Source organism: Scyliorhinus canicula, chromosome 19 (genome assembly GCF_902713615.1).
Source record: "Scyliorhinus canicula chromosome 19, sScyCan1.1, whole genome shotgun sequence".
Taxonomy (NCBI): domain Eukaryota; kingdom Metazoa; phylum Chordata; class Chondrichthyes; order Carcharhiniformes; family Scyliorhinidae; genus Scyliorhinus; species Scyliorhinus canicula.
In genome coordinates this window covers 80,874,034-80,888,578 of record NC_052164.1, presented here as the reverse complement: position 1 = coordinate 80,888,578, position 14,545 = coordinate 80,874,034, and the positions used below count along the sequence as shown (strand labels likewise).

The 14,545-nt window shown below is 45.9% G+C and overlaps 1 protein-coding gene across 3 annotated transcripts in view; it reads left to right on the top strand.

Annotated features, from left to right (window-relative positions):
- Window positions 1-14,545, top strand: part of gramd1ba (GRAM domain containing 1Ba) — an 808,348-nt gene that overhangs the window by 218,377 nt on the left and 575,426 nt on the right. The window contains exon 1 of one of the 3 annotated variants that reach the window (XM_038778917.1): window positions 6,888-7,057. The exons of the other annotated variants lie outside the window; for them this stretch is intronic. The gene's annotated coding sequence lies outside the window, so the exon portion shown is untranslated. Of the gene's footprint in view, window positions 1-6,887; window positions 7,058-14,545 lie in introns of those variants that run through there. 3 annotated transcript variants of the gene reach the window in all.

Sequence of the window (14,545 nt, the reverse complement as noted above, 5' to 3'; positions counted from 1 at the left end):
CATCCTTGTCTCCTTTCGGAGGAAGTTTTTGAGCTGTAGATACCTTAGCTCGTTCCCCCTGGCTAGCTGGAATTTATCTGTCAGTTCAGCCAGTGTTGCGATCCTGCCGTCCGTGCATAGGTCCCTGACTGTCAGTGTCCCTCCGTCCTGCCCCCACCTTTTGATGGTGGCGTCAGTCATTGCTGGTGTGAACCCATGGTTGTTGCAAATGGGAGCTTTGTCCGACATTTTGGTAAGGTCAAATTGCTGCTGTAGTTGGTTCCCGGATTGGAGGGTGGCTGTCACCACCGGGCTGCTGGAGTGTTTTTTGGGTGGGGATGGGAGAGCTGCCTTGGCGAGGGCCCGGAGGGAGGTCCCCATGCAGGCGGCCTCTTCTGCGCGCACCCACTCGGCTTCTGGCTCCTTGATCCATCCTCTTATTCGCTCGGCTGTCGCCGCCCAGTGGTAGGATTGTAGGTTTAGGAGGGCTAGCCCCCCTCCTGGATTTTGTTTTTTGTAGGACCTTCTTTGGGATCCTAGTATTTTCTCCTCCCCCCATATGAACGCCATGATTAGTTTGTCCAGCGCTTTGAAAAAGGCCTTGGGGATGTAGATCGGAATGGATCCATGTAGGAAGAGGTACCTGGGCAGTATGTTCATTTTGATCGTCGGGACTCTCCCCGCGAGGGAGAGCGGGAGTGTGTTCCATCTTTGCAGGTCACTTTTTACTTCCTCCGTCAGACTGGTGAGGTTCCATTTGTAGATCCCTTTCCAGTCATGGGCTATTTGGATCCCCAGGTAGCGGAATTTGTGTCTGGTTAGTGCTGCCCCCCCTACTTGTCGGTATATTGGGAAGATCTCGCTTTTGCTCATGTTGAGTTTGTAGCCCGAGAAGGCGCCAAACTCTTTCAGGAGCGCGATGATTCCGTCCATGCTGCTCTGTCCAAAATTTAGAGGAGCAGGTCATCTGCATAGAGTGAGACTGTGCTCTTTGCCTCCCCTTCGGATCCCCCTCCAGCTTTTTTGCTGCTCTGAGCGCGATTGCTAGTGGTTCGATCGCTAGAGCGAACAGCAGCGGGGACAGTGGGCATCCTTGTCTAGTGTCCCTGTGCAGCTGGAAGTATCGGGAGTTGGTATTGTTGGTCCGTACGCTCGCCATGGGAGCGTTGTATAGGAACTTTACCCAGGAGTTGAACCCTGTTCCAAGCCTGAACCTCTCCAGTACCTCTATGAGGTATTTCCATTTGACTTTGTCGAAGGCCTTTTTTGCATCTAGGGAGACGATCACCTCTGGTGTTCTCTCCCCGGAGGGGGTCATTATCACGTTCAGCAGGCGCCTGATGTTTGAGGTAAGGTGTCTACCTTTGACGAAGCCCGTCTGGTCCTCTGCGACTACCTCAGTTACACAGTCGTCTCGCCTTTCGGCTAGGATTTTGGCCAGTATTTTGGCATCCGCGTTCAGCAGTGAGATGGGTCTGTATGACCCACATTCCGTTGGGTCTTTGTCTTTCTTAGGTATCAGCGAGATTGAGGCCTGTGCTAGCGTGGGTGGCAGTGTGCCCCTAGCAAGCGAGTCTGTGAACATCTCCCGCAGGTGCGGGGCCAGTGCTGTCGCAATTTTTTGTAGAAGTCCGCCAGGAACCCGTCTGGTCCCGGCGCCTTCCCCGCCTACATGGAGCTAATGCTGTCCATGATCTCCCCCAGTGCTAGTGGTGCTTCCAAGCCCCGTTTTCTGCCCTCCCCCACGACTGGAATGTCCAGTCCATCAAGGAACCGTTTCATCCCGGACTCCCCCATTGGGGGCTCTGAGATGTACAGCCCTTGGTAGAAGGCCTTGAAGGTTTTGTTAATCTTTTCTGGTTCTGTTTCTAATGTGCCTCTGGTATCCCTGATTTGTGCAATTTCTCTTGTGGCTACCTGCTTTCCAGGCTGGTGTGCCAACAGGTGGCTGGCTTTGCCTCCGTGTTTGTATAGGGTTCCACATGCCTGGCGGAGTTGGTGCACTGCTTTCCTGGTGGAGAGCAGGTCAAAGTTCCTTTTGTAGCTCTTTCCTCTCCGCCAGGAGCTCTACGGTCGGGGCCTCAGAGTATTTACGGTCTACCTCCAGTATGGAGTCGACCAACTGCTGCCCAGACGCCCTTTCCTCCCTATCTCTTCGCGCTTTGAAAGCGACGATTTCCCCTCTTAGTACGGCCTTTAGCGCTTCCCAGAACGTGGAGGGTGAGACCTCCCCGTTCTGATTGTTCTCTGTGTACTCTGCTATGGCCCGCGATATCCTTTAGTTGAAGACCTGGTCAGCTAGTAGGGCAATGTCCAACCTCCATGTGGGACGTTGTGCCCTGCCCGTCTCCGGCCTCACGTCCATGTAGTGTGGAGCATGGTCTGATATCACAATTGTGGAGTATTCCACTTTGTCTATCCCCAGAAGTATTATTTTCCCCACTACAAAGAAGTCAATTCTGGTGTATATGTTGTGTACTGGGGAGAAGAAGGAGAATTCCTTCTCCCCTGGGTGGGTGAACCTCCAGGGAGCCACCGCTCCCATCTGCTCCATAAAGTGACTGAGTTCCCTTGCCATGCTTGAGGTTTTCCCCGTTTTGGGCGTTTGATCTGTCTGTCTTTGGATCCTGTATACAGTTGAAGTCCCTGTGGTGAATGTAATTCACACTGTAATATATATGATACCATATTATTGTAAGCTCAGCTGCGTTGCCCGACCGCTAGGGGGAGTAGCACTGGGAATGCTTAGGAGTTTGTACAGGGCTCCACCCTTGGCTCCTCCCCTTGGACTGCTGTATAAAGATCGATGCCCAGAGCCAGCCGACCAGTTCATCCAGGGTTCATCGTGTTACAGGCTGGCTCTGTTGTAAGTAGATTAAAACCACTGTTCATATCTTAAAGCACGTGTCTCGTGAATTGATGGTCTCATCAGCCCGCGCGCCCCCCCCCCCCCCCCCCCCCCCCCCCACTCATGATTAGTCAGTGCGTCGCTATTTCAGGGATTTCTGCCATGGTCTTCTTGATGAAGCTCATGTCGTCCCAGTTGGGTGCGCACACGTTAACTAGTACTACTGGTGCCCCATCCAGGGCCCCGCTGACCATGACGTACTGTTCCCCCCCCCCCCCCCCCCCCCGGTCCGGGGTCCGTAACCGCCTTTGTCGCCCTAAACATCGTCCTCCTTCCAATCAGTATCGCCACCCCCCCTGGCCCTTGTCCCATAGCAGGAATGGTAGGTTTGTCCCACCTAGCCTTTCTTACCCGCAGTTGGTCCTACTCTCTCAGGTGTGTCTCTTGGAGGAAGACTGTCGGCCCTCATATTTCTTTGGTGGGTGAGGACTCTGGACCTCTTCACTGGGCCGTTGAGTCCCCTTACATTCCAGGTGACTATTCTGGTGGGGGGGGGGGGACTTCTGCCCCTTCGCTCCTGTGGGATTAACCATACTTCCCTGGTGGACGCGCCCCTGCCCTCCAGGGTTTCCCTTTTTTAGGGGGCCGTCCAGGATGGCTGCTGTCTCCATGCGGTCGCGTACTTGCGCTCCAGGGCCTCTCTTTGTCCCGGGGCACCCAACATGGCCGCCCACTGTGCGTCCGCCACAAAGGTAGTCCCTGCACTCTGGGGTCTCCCTTCGCCCAGAGATTGTACTGGGTGGGTGCTTGCAGCGATTCCTTGTTTTGAGCCCTTGGTTGTGGCACTGTGTAGCCCTGTTCCTTTTCAGCCTTGTTTGTCCCTTCTTCCCTGTGCCCCCCCCCCCCCCCCCCCCCCCCGGCCCTGGTCTCTCCCTTTTCCACCCTCTCCCGTATACCCCTTCTTTTTCCCCTCTTTCCCCTGTTCCTATCCCCGTTTGCTCTGCCGCCTCACCCTTCCCCTCCCCCTGTCGGCGTGTTGTTGCCCCTTTTTTCTACCCTAGCTGCTGGTTTTCCTACCCGTGTTCCTCGACAAACTTGTTTGCTTCGGCGGGGCTGTAAAGAAGTAGTCTCTTTCTTGGTATGTGACTCAGAGTTTTGCTGGGTACAGCATACCAAAACACACATTGCTCTGTTGAATTCGGCCCGTCTCCTGGCTAGGTCTGCCCCAATGTCCTCGTACATTCTAATGGAGTTTGCAGGTTCTGTTTTTCCTGATCCAGTGCAGGATTGTTTCCCTGTCTTGTACCGGTGCAGTTTAGCTTTAACTGCTCTCGGGTGGTCCCCTGCCTTGGGCTTTGGGCGCAGCGACTGGTGTGCTCTGTCCATTTATGGTGGGTTGGGAAAGGTTTTCCTCTCCACTAAGTTGCCCAGTATCTCGGCCACATACGTCGTGGGGTTTCAACCCTCGATCCCCTCTGGGAGGCCCACTATCTTGCCATTTTGCCTTCTCGAGCGGTTTTCCTGGTCTCGCCACCTCTCTCTCCAGGGCCGAGATCCGGTCGCTCATGTCAGTCGCTGCTTTCTCCAGCTCCTTAATGGTCACCTCTTGGGCTTCAGTTTCTCCCCTTCGGCTTCCAGTTTCTCCGCTGCTCTGCCCAGGGCATGCTGCACCTTCGTCAGGGCCTTGGCCATTGCTGCCTGCACTGCGGCCTCTATGTTTGCCCTAGCCTCTGCCTTGTTTACCTGCTGATGTTTCCTCAACGCCTCAGCAAAGGCTGCCTTCCAGTTACAGTTCCCCCCTGGCCCTGGGAGAGAATGCACCTGTCTTCCCAGGTCTTTTTGATGCGGCGATACTTCCGTTCCGCTGCTTTGTGCGCTGATTAGCTTGTCTGAACTGGCTCGCCCATTGCCCCTTCTGCCTTTGGTGCCCCATTCTCCCTCTGCTTTGGCCCCCTTCTGTCATTTTTTCCCCCCTTCCCTTTCTTTTTTTCTTCTTTTTTTCATTTTCCCCTCCCTTTCTTTCCCCCGCTTTTTTTTGTTTCTTCCCCTTTCCGTTTGTCCTCCCTTCTCTCCTTTCCCACTTTATTTTTCCTCTTTTATAAAATTCTTTTCAGGAGAACTTGTTTTGGGTGAGGAAAAAAAAGTGAAAAAAGAATTCCCCCCCCCCCCCCCCCCTATTTGCAAAAATTCTTTTTTCCTTCCTTTTTACTCACCCAGGGTTGAGAGAGAGAGGCTTCTGGTCGGGAGTCCCTCTTTGTTCCTGCCTCATGGTGGTCGGCGCCGGTGGGGGAGGGGAGGGGTTGCTCTGCCGTTCCTTCCTTCCTGCAGGTTTGGCCCCTGCTTCCGTCCGGGCCACCACTTGTCCAGCGCTGCGCTCTGCTGCCGTGCGTGGGGGGGGGGGGGGGGGGGGGGGGGGGTCACCGGATCCCGATTTTGCGGGACTTTCATTTTTTTCTACCGAAACCCCGCCGGGAAACCCCCCGTGAAAAAGCCTCGATTTCGTGGACCTGCTGGAGCCTCTTTGCTGCAGCCGCTCCGCTCACAAACGCCCGACTTGGGAGTATTTGACATACTGATGATCGAAAATAGACTGATGGGAAGCGAATTGACAGGGTTCGATTTGTCCTGGTTCTTACATAACTGGGCAATTTTCCCCATTGCCGCTGATAGATGTTGTAGCTGTATTGGAATAGCTTGGCTGGGGTCACAGCAGGTTCTGGAGCTACAAGTCTTCAGTTCTGTTGCCGGAATATTGTCATGGTCCACAGCCGTTGCAGTGTCCAGTCCTTTCAGTCGTTTCTTGATACAAGGCCGCAGATAATCTTAGATATGTACATGAAATAAGAAAGCATTACATCCATACAGTAACTTTCATGTGACTCAAAGCACTTCACAGCCAATAAAATGCGGTCAATGCGGTAATGTAGGAATATGGCAACCAATTTGTATATCGGCAAGCACCCAAAGAAAAGCAACATGATAATGACCAGATAATCTTGCCTTTTAGATATTGATCGAGGGTTAGCTATTGGCCAGGAGAGCATGGCTAATCCTCCGTATATTTAGGTCCACCTCTAAGGGCAGACATGGTTTTAGTTGGACTTCTCATCAGATAGACACTGCAGCACTGCCTCAGTATTGCACTGGAATGCTCAAGTGTTAGGATAGGATTTGACCTACACAACCTTCTGACTAGCAAGAGTACTACCATCAGATGTACACTGATCAGGTCTGACAGCATCTATGGAGAGTGAAGGGAGCTAATGTTTCGAGTTTGGATGACTTTCACAGAGTCATCCAAACTCAAAACATTAGCTCCCTTCACTCTCCATAGATGCTGTCATACCTGCTGAGATTATCCAGCATTTTTTATTTTTTGTTTTAGATTCCAGAATCTAAGCGTAGTTTTGTGTTTCCTTTCAGCGTGGTTGGATTTTTTGCAAATACACGTTTTTGGTTCGAGTGAAATAATTTAGAAGTATCTAAAACAAGCATTTTCTTATCTTGCGAGTCGGATGTATACTTCAAATGCAGTATTTTGCAATGCCACGAAGGTGGTCTGAAATGCGCACTGATGATATTCCCCAAATCTTTCTGCCCGAAAATAAAACATAAATAGATTACAATAAAACGTCTTGCCTGTACTTTACCCTGGTTGCTGATAGGCTGGTTTCGGTGGTCTGCTACATTTTGACACAGACTATGTGCCATGCACTGTATCCAATGGGACAATGTAGGCTCTGCCCCTTGGCCGGGAATGATTGGTGTATGGGTGCTACTGATCCTGCAGTGCAACCACTGATTGGTAAATGCAACTGTCAATTATAATCTCTCGCCCCCACAATTCGCACTCTTCTGGCCGAGCTCGAGTGAATGGAGGCAACTACTAGACTGGGGGGGTAGGGGAATATCTGGGTTACAAATGTCAACGTTCACAAATATATAATTTGAACTTATATTTGTGTATGTCTAACACATTATCTCACTACTAATTCTAACAATATTTTAGGATTTTGTGATTGCAAAAGTTAAGCAACTTGCATTTAGCGAGTCACAAGCTCCACTCTCACCCCTTGCCCCGAAGCCGGTAAATGTTTGCTGCATTTGACAGGAAATCTAAAGCGGCGAGAAAAAGGCATTTCGAAAGCGGAGGAAATTGGTGTCCCGGTTCTAAAACATTATAGAATCAAAGCAAGGCTTTATATTCTTCACTTTGTGCTTAAAGTTAAGGTAAGTGAAGCATATAGAGTGGAGAAGTTGCTGGTGTTTTGAGTACATCGTCGATTGACAGCTCCAGGCTGATACAATGTGTTCACGGAAAGTTACTGCAACATGTAGAACAGTTATTCAGGGAATTGAAGAACTGTTCCCAGTACCTTTTTTCCAAGGTCGGATATCTTTTCTGACCTCCTTAAAGGAGCCCCTTGACGTTCTAAGTTCCAGTGCTCTTAAGTGGCAACACTGAACTCACGCTAGACGGCTTTTTAAAGGCTACGTTTTGTTCGAGTACATCTGGAAGTAATCGTTGTTTTGAATCACAAATAGACTTTGGGGGGGGGGGGAGGAAGGAGGTGCTTAACAAACCTGTCGGAGAAGGTTCATTGCTATTGTTCAAGCTAATTTAGAATTCAAGCAGCTTTTTATTACTTCCCAATTAAGGATATAAGACCTTAGCAATGTTGCTATAGGTGTCATGAATGTTATTAATGGTGCTAAACTTTCAAACGGGTGTTAATACTCGGATTCAATATGATGGTTGTTATATACTATGGTATGTATTGTTTCCAATTCAGTTCCTTCTGTATTTGTAAAGGAGGTGGAAAATACACGGGTTGGTAGAGCATTGGCATATTATGATGCCATGTACTTTTAGCTCCTGCACTATTATCACCATCAAACTTTGATTGTGTGATAACGCTTCTAAAAGAAGTTTGATAGTGAATTTCAGACAAATGCCTGTTCACTAGGCCTGATTATAACAATTCAAACTTCATTTTAGCTCAGGAGAAGTCACACAGACTCTAAATGTTAACACTTTTTCTTGGCTTAGTGGTTAACACTGCAGTCTCATGGTGCTGAGGTCCCAGGTTCAATACCTGCTCTAGGTCACTGTCCGTGTGGAGTTTGCACATTCTCCCTGTGTTTGCATGGGTTTTGCCGCCACAACACAAAGATGTGCAAGGTAGATGGATTGAACATGCTAAATTGCCCCTTAATTGGAAAAAAATGAATTGGGTACTCTAAATTAAAAGTAAATACGATTTTTCTCTTCACAGATGCTGCCAGACCAACTGAGTTTTTACAGCATTTTCTTGTTTATATTTCACTTTCATATTTTATGGGTTTATTGGAAGCTCTTAATTAAAATACGCTCATTCAAGTACTGAGATTTTATTCCATGTTTGTATCTCTTGTCACTAGGTATTAAACTTTGGTTATGCAAAGTCTGTGTTATAAACATTGTATGTCAATGACTGTAAGTTTTCAAAGATTGCTCATCGTAACAGATAAAAATAGACTGATTGTACGAAGCACTACTGGAGGACATTTTCTTTACAATAAGAAATACAATAGCCAGCGAAGCCCCCATCTCTTTAATAAATAAATATTCATGCTGGCTGAATTTTGGCTACACCAATCAAGTATAAGATTTAGCCCAACTAAAGGTAACTTAAATGCATTTAAATTCTCCACCATTCATTCTTACTGCCTCTAAGCTATTAATTACAATTACATTTATGCCAGATAATGGACAGTTTTATACAATGAACTTCAGAGAAGAAGCCTTCATCCCACTAATTTAGGCTATCCTCAAATCCAAGGTTTAATTGGACTTGGTGGTTTTTACCAGACAATGTCGACCTCATAGCAAATATTATCAAATTTGTGACTACTTATAATTTCTCTAACTTACTTTCTTTAGCCTTCAGCTGGCCTTCCGAGGCTCTCCTTTTAAAAAATTATGAAGTTCTCTGGATAGCCAATTTTTAGTTCTATTTGTTAAGACTTATTCCAATGACGATATGTTGTACAAGTAATCGACTTGGGGGGATGTATTGGTGTAAATTAGTCAAGATTGTATTATTGATCATGTCAAATACACTCGCGGTCCCTTTTTTATATTGTTGATCAATATTGTGTGATACTGTACCATAAGCTGCTTTACTACTGTTTTATTGTGACCAATGTAGTAGAGAGGAGGCAGTAGATACCCAGGTGTCTGAAAACATTAGCAAAATGGAGCATAAGAACATACTCCAGACAAGAGTTCTTGTTAACGTTTGGATTTTCTCACGCAAATGGCCTGATGTTTTCGTTGAAACAGGTCATGTCTTTTGCAATCTGAAATCTGAGCTTTGGTTTTCTTCCCTTTTGGAGATAGTTATGTAAAATTTCCACCATTGGAATTAAATTAATTACATTTCCACATTTACCTCCAAGTCCTTTGCCAGTGTTTGTGTCTCACAAGTCTGTTTCATCTAATCGTATTTTAATTTGGATCTAATTAACTATGATTTATGATACATTTATTAGGAGTTTAAATTGGCTTGTTGTTGCAGCTATTGATTGATGGAAAATACCACACACTAAATATTGATCATTCAGGCTAAATCAGTCAATGTAATTTGTTTATACTGAAACAGCTATGAATCATATACTATGGAAGACAAGATGTCCTATTTTGAAATATATACAGAAGTGCAGATGAATTGTGCCGAGTCCTTAACAAACTTTCTCCATTATTGGAGCTGTCACTTGAAAGAAAACAGTTTCTTGGAATAAGGCACTATTTTCAGGTAAAGGATTTCACATGAACTATGTAAGCCAAATATTAACAGTATTGTTTAGTATGAACACATTTCAGAAATCCAGTAAAAACAATAATGAACATTGAAAAAGTCTTGCATTTGATATCTCAATTTCTTTGGAGACCTAAGTAGCAATACTATTTTGACACATTATGCAGAATTTCTCTATATAGCCTAATCATGAGAAAATATGATCAGAAAGAGTCCCTTCTTCAATAAGGAGAACATAAATTCTTTCAAGTCTCATTTTGCTTAACAATTCCAGATCTGTGAGAACTAGGGATTATAGCATTTAGCATTTTTACACCCCCACCCCAAACATACAGGGCAGGTAAAGCGCAGCTAAATGCAAAGTAAAACTCCATTCTGTATATCAGAAATGTTGCCTGGTTCCGATCTAAAAAGAGTGCCCCTTACTACTTGAGTATTGTTTTCCATTTCCTACACCAACCTTGTGTGACATGTTCAATTGCCAGGATAGTGCCAGTTATTTTTGGATGTGGACCGAATTGCCAACTTGTTACAAATAGGGCTCTCACCACCCATCAGTTTGATTTGATTTATTGTCACATTCACCGAAGTACAATGAAAAGTATTTTTCTGCGGCCAAGGGAACGTACACAGTATGTACATAGTAGACAAAAAAAAGAAATATACAGAGTACATTGACAAAGCACCATAGGGCGTCGTGAACAGTGTTCTTACAGGGAACAGATCAGTCCGAGGGAGAGTCGTTGTGGAGTCTAGTAGCTGTGGGGAAGAAGCTTTTCCTATGTCTCTATGTGCGGGTCTTCAGACTTCTGCACCTTCTGCCTGATGGAAGGGTATGGAAGAAGGCAAAGCCTGTGTGGAGGGGTCTCTGATAATGCTGTCTGCCTTCCTGAGGCAGCGGGAGGTGTATACAGAATCAATGTGAGGGTGGCAAGCTTATGTGATGCGTTGGGATGAGTTCAACACACTCTGCAGTTTCTTGCAATCTTGGGCTGAGCAGTTGCCATACCAAGCTGTGATGCAGCCGGATAGGATGCTCTCTATCGTACATCTGTAGAAGTTTGTGAGAGTTGATGCAGACATGCCGAATTTCTTTAACTTCCGTAGAAGTAGAGACATTGTTGGGCTTTCTTGACTGTTGCATCAACGTGAGTGGTCCAGGGTAGACTATTGGTGATGGTGATTTTCAATGAGAATCAAGTTCCCAGGTCAGAGGCCATTGTTCTCATCTTGGTACCCACTTAAAATGTATTCAAGTATAAGGTACTGTGAAATCTTTTGCATAACTTGTTCGTCCAGGCTGATCAGTTGGTAAAGTACTTTACGATCCTTGTACTATTCTGTAAATTAATGAAATAAACTTGAAAGTTCATGAGTCTATTCAGAGTTAACTGGACTCTGCCTGGTTGGTGGTGGATGGCTATCTGTTGAGGACAAGAATGAACTTTGCTATGATGCTTCCCATGTCACATAGCTGACTAAAACACTATCTAGTCTTGCATGAAAAAATTACTCAGTTTGGTGTGGAAATATTTCCCAGCATGAGTTGGTATGTTTTGACAAGGAAGCGAATAAGAAGCAAAATCTTCACAATGGTGAGCATTTTGCTTTATTTTTTTTAAAACCTTTTTTTCTGTTTTCCCTGCCCTGAAGGCATTGATTTCTTATCCAGTAGACATGTTAACCTGTTCAGCGTTTTGCTCATATAATCATTATTAATAAGTTTTGACATTGATTTAGGCAAATGATTTGCTAATGGAAAGCTTCACAGCTAAATTCAATTCTCTCATCACTCAGTATCCACACATATACACCTGAAGCAGAGATTACTAGATAGATCAACTAGGTCTTTGGGGGAATTATTGATTTTATTTTAAGAATTTAAAAAAATCTCATTGCCTTAAATTTATGTTATTAAGTTTGGATTGGTTTTGAATATTGCTTGTTCTTTTCTTGGACACCTATATATTTCTATGTATGGTAATGCACAGAAATGTCATTGTGAGCTTCATAAACCATGAATGCTACTGGTACATGGGAATAACCAGTCGTACATCTCTTAGTACTAGGGTGGTGATGGAATAGTGGTAATATCATTGGATGAGTAACCCAAAGGCCCAGGCTAATACTCTGGGAATATCAGTTCAAATCCCACCAAGGCCGCTTGTGAAATTTAAATTCAATTAATAAATCTGGTATTAAAAGCTAGTCTCAGAACATCGGTGCAGAAGACAAGGCTGAAGCGTTTGTAACCATCTTCAGCCATACGGTGGATCATACAACTCGATCCTCTCATGTGGCCCCCAGCATTTCAGGTGCAAGTTAGCCAATTCGTTTCACTTCATGTCACATCAAGAAACGGAGGAAGGCACTGTATATTGCAAAGGCTTTGGGCCCTGACAACATTCTGGCAATAGTACTGAAGACCTCTGCTCCAGAACTAGATGTACCCCTAGCTGAACTGTTCCAGTAAAGCTACAACACTTTTTTTCTGGCAATGTGGAAAATTGTCTGGGCATGTGTTATCCAAACAAAAGTAGGACAAATACAATCCAACCAAATATGGCCCCATCAGCAAAGTGATGGAAGAAGTTGTTGACTGTGTTATCAAGTGGAACTCAAGCAGCATTGGCCTACTAACTTTTGCTCAGTTTGGATTCTGTCAGGGTCACTCAGCTCCTGCCTCATTACAGCCTTGGACCAAACATGAACAAAAGAGTGAGCATGCTGCAGTTAACTGAGTGTGGCAGCAAGGAACCCTGGAAAAACTGAAGTCAATGGGAATCAGGAGGAAAACTCTACTTTTTAGAGTCAAACCTAGCCTGAAGGAAGATGGTTGTGGTTGTTGGCAGTCAATCAGCCCCGCTTCGGGGTATCTCAGCAGGCGTTCCTCAGGATAGTGTCTTAGGTCCAAGCATCTTTAGCTGCTTCATCAATGACCTTCCTTCCATCCTAAATTCAGAGTTCGATATGCTCTTGGTGTTTGCACAATGTTCACGTCATTCGCCACTCGGATTGAATCAATCAATGTCAACTGGAAGCAGGCCTGGGTTGATAAGTGGTAAGTAACATTTGTGCCACACAAGCATAAGGTAAAGACCATCTCCAACAAGAGAGAATCCAATTTTCTCCCCATGATATTGCCATCGCTGAATCCTCCACTATAAACCTCCTAGGTGTTACTGTTGACTAGAAACTGAACTGGGCCAGACATATAAGTACTATGGCTCTAATGGAAGTTGGGAATTCTGGTGAGTAACTCACCTCCTGACTCCACAAAGCCATGTTCACCATCTACAAGTCAGGAGTCTGATGGAATACTCTCCACTTGCGTGGATGAGTGCAATTCCAACAACACTCAAGAAACTTAACACCATCCAGGACAAAGCAGTCTGCTTAATTGGCTCCCCATCCACAAACATTCAGTCGCTCTGCCGCTGATGCACAGTGACGGCAGTTTGTACCATCTACGAGATGAGCTACAGGAACTCACAAGATTCCTTTGACAGCACCTTCCAAACCCATGGGCCGGGATTCTCCAAAGTCCTGGCAAGTGTTGACGTCGATGTAAACACCGGAGTGTTTCACGCCGGCGTCAACGAGCCTCATGGCCACAGGGTGCTGATATGAGGCCCTGCACTGCTGCCGCGGGTCCGTGCATGCACATGGCAGCCGTTTCTGTGCCGGCGCATAAGCGCAGTGGCCGATTCTGCGCAACATGGCATAACGACACAGCAGCCCGGCGTGGAAGAAGGTAGCCCCCCCCCCCCCCCTCCCCCCCGGATCGCACGCACCCGCCCCGACCGGCGCTGCGTTGACCGTGCGGCTGGTGCCTATTCTCCCGTCGCCGGAGAATCGCGTCCCGGCGTCGGAGTGGCTTGGCGGGAATTTCCGGCGTCACTGCCGATTCTCCAACCCTTAGCGGGCTCGGAGAATCCCGGCCTCGACCTCTATCCCGAGAAGGACAATGGCAGCAGAGTCATGGGAACACCAGCACCTTAATGTTCTCTTCCAAGCAACACGCCATCCTGTCTTAGAACTATGTTGCTGTTCTTGCACCATCAAAATCATGGAATTCCTCACTCTGGTTATTCCTACAACATATGGGCTGCAGCAGTTCAAGAAAGCAGCTCACCATCATCTTCTCAAGGCCAATTCGGGACAGGGCATAAATGCTGGTCTAGCCAATGACATAAACGTATAATTTGCTTTTAAAAAAAATCACCAACACTTAAAATGATTGTAGGGGACAAGCTACTGTTGTTTGGTAGTTCCTTAGTTTTAATGCAAATTTGTACTGACACAGCAATGACTAAACAAGGGCAATGTTTCTATTTTAATTTGTACAATTTTATGCTATGGTAGGCGGGTGCAAAATATGGCAGCTCTGTTGTTGCACGCCGAGCATTTGTGTCTGCTCTTATTTAATTAACTTGAGTTCTCATGTCAGTTTGTAGAGGTGCTGAGCACAATCCATCAGGTTTCCAGCTAGAGGAGTAAGAAGGAATAGGAAATCAAGACAGTTAAATTTTACAAAACAAAATCTCCAATGTTGGAAATCCAAAATAAAAAGAGAAAATTATGGAAATACTCAGCAAATCAGACGGTATCAGTTAAGACAGAAATAGAGTAAATATTATTTCTCTATCAATGCTGAATATTTCCAGCATTTTTTCATGGTTAATTTTTGATCATTTAAATATGGATTGGAGGTAACGTTGTGACTTGAGTAGATAATTGTTTGGGAGGTAGGCAAAGAGAAATGGCTAATTCTCTGATTGATTAGGTGGTGTGCCAATTGGTGTTCCCCAATTCTCTATACTGGGACCTTAGTTTTTTTTGTCATGTGTGTTATGATTTGGATGAAGGAACCATTTGCAGCCATGTTTGCAGGTGACACTCTTAGGAGGCTCAGTAA